The sequence below is a fragment of the Triticum dicoccoides genome, chromosome 1B, assembly GCF_002162155.2.
Source record: "Triticum dicoccoides isolate Atlit2015 ecotype Zavitan chromosome 1B, WEW_v2.0, whole genome shotgun sequence".
In the NCBI taxonomy this organism is placed as follows: Eukaryota; Viridiplantae; Streptophyta; class Magnoliopsida; order Poales; family Poaceae; genus Triticum; species Triticum dicoccoides.
In genome coordinates, this window is record NC_041381.1 from 519,508,930 (window position 1) to 519,514,336 (window position 5,407).

Below are 5,407 nucleotides of genomic sequence, written 5' to 3' on the forward strand. Positions count from 1 at the left end.
CTTGCCGATCCCTGCGTTGCCCACTCACCCACCACCGCTAGATAGGTCATTCCCCTGCCGGAAAAAGAGAGGGTTCTGCCGCGGCATCCTCCACCCCGTTCCTGGGCAAGCTTTCCGGCGCTCCAGCCACGCAGGGCTAGAATACCGGCGTTGCGCGCCGCGCGCCTACCACACCCGCCAAGTGTTCGGCGATTTGTCTGCTTGGTAATGGATTCGGACGACGAGGAGGGGCTCGCGGCTCTGCTGGAGGAGGAAGCCGATGCCGACGCCCACGACGAAGAGCTTCTCATGGTCCTCGCCGCCCTGGCCAGCCTGCTCGTGAGCAATGCAAAGCCGCAACGAGGTGGCTTGGCGCCGGGCCGGCTGAAGGCAAACCAAAGGCATCGACTCGAAGGCTATTGCTTGCTCTACTCTGACTACTTCGCCGACGCTCCACTGGAGGGCGACAAGTATTTCAGCGTCGTTATCGGATGAGCCGAAATCTCTTCCTCAGGATTGTGAATTCCATCCATGAGTTCGATAGTGATGTCTGCTAGAACTACGTCGGTATTTCCCCAAAAAGGAAGGGATGATGCAGTATAGCGACGGTAGGTATTTCCCTCAGTGATGAGACCAAGGTTATCGAACCAGTAAGATAACCTCCTCACACCACGTAAACAACACCTGCACACAAATAACAAATACTCGCAACCTGATGTGTTAAAGGGGTTGTCAATCCCTTTTGGGTACGGCGCCTCAAGATAGGCAAATAACGTGAGGTAAAAGTGATAGATAGGATAAATAGATCGCGTAACAAATAAATTGCAGCAAGGTATTTTTATATTTTTGGTTTAATAGATCTGAAAATAAATGCAAAGGAAAATAGATCGCAAAAGCAAATATGATGAAAAGAGACCCAGGGGCCGTAAGTTTCACTAGTGGCTTCTCTCGAGAAAAATAGCAAATGGTGGGAAAATAATTAATGTTGGACAATTGATAGAACTTGAAATAACCATGACGATATTCAGGCAATGATTATTATATAGACATCACGTCCCAGATTAGTACACCGACTCGTGCCTGCATCTAGCTACTACTATTACTCCACACGTCGACCGTTATCCAGCATGCATCTAGTGCATTAAGTTTATGGAGAAACAAAGTAATGCTATAAGAACGATGATATGATGTAGACAAGATCTATTTATCTATTTATGTAGATATAGACCCCATCTTGTCATCCTTAATAGCAACGATACATATGTGTCGGTTCCCCTTCTGTCACTGGGATCAAGCACCGTAAGATCGAACCCACTACAAAGCACCTCTTCCCATTGCAAGATAAATAGATCAAGTTGGCTAAACAAAACCCAAATATCAGAGAAGAAATACGAGGCTATAAGCAATCATGCATATAAGAGATCAAGGAAGACTCAAATAACTTTCATGGATAAAAACATAGATCTAATCATAAAAACTCAAAGTTCATCGGATCCCAACAAACACCCAGCAAAAAGGCTTACATCATATGGGTCTCCTAATTGTATTGATAATCAAGAGAGAGAGAGAGAGAGAGAGAGAGAGAGGAAGCCATCTAGATACTAACTACGGACCCGTAGGTCTACAAATAACTACTCACGCGTTATCGGAGAGGCACCAATGGAAGTGGTGAACCCCTTCGTGATGGTGTCTAGATTGGATCTGGTGGTTCTGGACTCTGCGGCGGCTGGATACGATCATAGTGCCCCTTAGTTGGTGCTTTATAAGAGAAGATGGAGACACGAATTCAAAATAAAAATTGCATAAGTAAAAGAAAGACCCTTTGCGGAGGGAAGTAGGGATTTATAGAGGTGCCGGAGCTCAAAGCTTAAATTGAGAGATAAAAATATTTTGGGAGGCATACTTTTCCCACCAACGAAAATGACTTAGAGATCTCAACACTTCCCATGCTAGATACATCATAGGCGGTTCCCAAACAGGAAAAAAAGTTTATTCCTTTTTTCACCATTACTTTCACTTTCCATGGCTTGCCGAATCCACGGTTGCCCTCCAAACCAAACATTTTTCAAGGAATTTATTATTTGACAACATAAAGTAAATTGATTTTTCATTTCGGGACTGGGCATCCCTAATACCTTTGTCGTATTCTCGTGCAATGACAAGTGAATAAACATTCATCGTGAGAATAACACTCTAGCATGGAAAATATTGTTCACCCTTCACCGCCTCGTGAGCGTAGAGCACACAAAAGAGAAATTTATTTTCAAAATTAGAGATGGCACATGAAAATTTGCTTAAAACGGCATGAAAATACCACATATAGGTAGGTATAGTGGACTCATAAGGCAAAGCTGGTTTAAAGGGTTTGGATGCACAAGTAGTGATCATACTTAGTGCAAAATGAAGGCTAGCAAAAAGATTGAGAAGCGACCAACCAAAAAGTGAAAAATCTCGTACCCAAGAATTAATCATAAGTAACACCGAATAATGCACCATAAGTAGGATATAAATTTCATTGCATAACTGTTGACTTTGGTACTTGCATAGAGAATCACAATCCTTAACATCAATATTCTTACTAAAGCACAATTACTCATCAACATGACTCACATATCATATCGTCATATCTCAAAACCATTACTAAGAATCAAGTTTATTTTGTCCAATGATCTTCATGAATTTTTTATTATATCCACCTTGGATATCTATCACTTTGGGACTATTTTCATATGTTGCTTTTCATAAGCTCAAATAAATATAAGTGAAGATCATGAGCATATTTTTTTCTCAAAATAATCTCAGTGAAGCAAGAGAGAATTTCTTAAAATTTTACTAATTCCCAAATGAATCTAAGCGAAGCATGAGAGCATTTCTTCAAAAATAACATAGCACACCGTGCTCAAAAAGATAAAAGTGAAGCACTAGAGAAAATCCATGGCTCTTTAAATTTAAGTGAAGCACAGGAGCATGCATAGCATAATTTTTGGCTCTTTCAAAAAGATGTGTCCAACAAGGATCCAACACTTAAAACACAAAGCAAAACAAGCAAATACTCATATCATATAAGATGCTCCAAGCAAAACTCATAATATGTGACGAATAAAAACATAGCTTCAAGTAAAATACCGATGGTTGTCAAAAGAAAGCGGGGATGCCACTCGAGGCATCCCCAAGCTTAGTTTCTTGCTACTTCTTTGAATATTACATTGGGGTGCCTCGGGCATCCCCAAGCTTAGCCTTTTGCTAATCTTTATTCCTTCATCTATCGTAAGATCACCCAAAACTTGAAAACTTCAATCACACAAAACTCAAACAAAAGCTTCGTGAGATTCGTTAGTATAAGAAACAAACCACTACTATAAGTATTGTAGCAAACCTATTCTTATTTTGTTTTTGCATTATATCTACTGTATTCCAAATTTTCTAGAGCAAAAACTCATCAAAGAAAACCATGGAATCATCAAAACAAGCACACAACGCAAAGAAAACAAAATCTGTCAAAAACAGAACAGTTTGTAACAATCTAAATATTTCGAATACTTCTGTAACTCCAAAAATTCTTAACTAGATTGGTGGACGTGAGAAATTTGTCTATTAATCTTTTGCAAAATGAATCAACTCAAAAGCACTCTTTACTAAAAATGACAAATAATCTCGTGAGCGCAAAAGTTTCTGTTTTTCAGCATGATCAAATCAACTCTCACCCAAATATTTCCAAAGGCCTTGCTTGGCACAAACACTTATTAAAACAAAAAACACAATAATAACAGTATCATAATTGTGCTTACACACAAGAACAGGAAGCAAAAAGCAAAAAAATAAATTTTATTCATTGGGTTGTCTCCCAACAAGCGCTATCATTTTATGCCCCCTAGCTAAGCATAACGCGCAGGATCTAAGTGTTGTCATCTTTGGTTCTAGATCCATAAGATACCCTAATGATTGATTCATATGGTGGCCTAATTATTGTTCTAGGGAAGTGTTTCATTCCCTTCCTTAGTGGAAATTGAAATTTAATATTGTCTTCTTTCATATCAATCACGGCACCAATAGTACGCCAAAATGTTCTACCAACAATAATTGGACAAGACGGATTACAATCAATATCAAGAACAATAAAATCTATGGGCACATAATTCCTATTTGCAAGAATAAGAACATCATTAATTCTTGTCATAGGCTTTTTAATAGTAGAATCCACTAAGTGCAAATTTAGAGAGCATTCTTCAATATTGGTAAGACCAATCACATCAAATAAAGATTTCGGAATTGTAGAAACACTAGCACCCAAGTCACATAAAGCAAAACACTCATAATTTTTAATCTTGACTTTGATAGTAGGTTCCCACTCATCGTGCAATTTACTAGGAATTGAAACTTCTAATTTCAACTTTTCTTAAAAATCTTTCATCATGGCATCAACAATATATTTAACAAAAGCTTTATTTTGTTCATAAGCATGGGGTGAATTTATCATGCATTGCAACAAAGAAATACAATCAACCAAAGAACAACTATCATAATCAAAGTCTTTGTAATCCAAAATAGTGGGCACATCACTAGTTAAAGTCTTGACCTCTTCAAACCCACTTTTATCAAAATTTTCAACAAGATTTTCACCCTCTGAATCATAGGGACGCCTTCTAAATAAAGTTGACACGTCTCCAGTCCCTTTTTCATCAATCTTAAATTTACTAAACAAAGAATCAATAGAAGAAACACCAATCATTTTAAGATCTTCATCACTTTTATCTTCTAACGAGATTGGTTTGGCGGCCATTTGATTCACTAAAGTGGCTTGTGCACCGGATATTTTTCCCAACAAACTTTCAGCAAAAGCATACTTAGATTGAAGATTGCAAACTTCTCTACTAATATCATCAAGTTGTTTCGTTATAGCTTCTAACACAAGGGAGTGTTCCTTAAGTTCTTCCGTAAAATATTTATTATGCTCAAATTGTGTAGTCATATATTCCTTAGTACTTTTCTCAATTTCAAGCAAAATATTTGGGTAAGGAACATCATAATATTTTCTTTGAGGCTTCATGACTACGCGAACAAGATCGCACACAAAATCAGATCTGACAAGAAAACGACGAACGAAAAAGAGGGCGAATAAAATGGCAAAATTTTGTGAAGTGAGGGAGAGAAAAATGAGAGGCAAATGACAAATAATGTAAATTGCGAGGAGATAACATTTGTGATTAGGAATCTGGTTGATGTTGAAGATCCTCCCCGGCAACGGTGCCAGAAATGACTAGTTGACGGGAGACTACCTTGACGTGATCTTCCCCGGCAACGGCGCCATAAATTCTTTTGATGTCTGCTAGAACTACATCGGTATTTCCCCAAAGAGGAAGGGGTGATGCAGTATAGCGACGATAGGTATTTCCCTCACTGATGAGACCAATGTTATCGAACCAGTAAG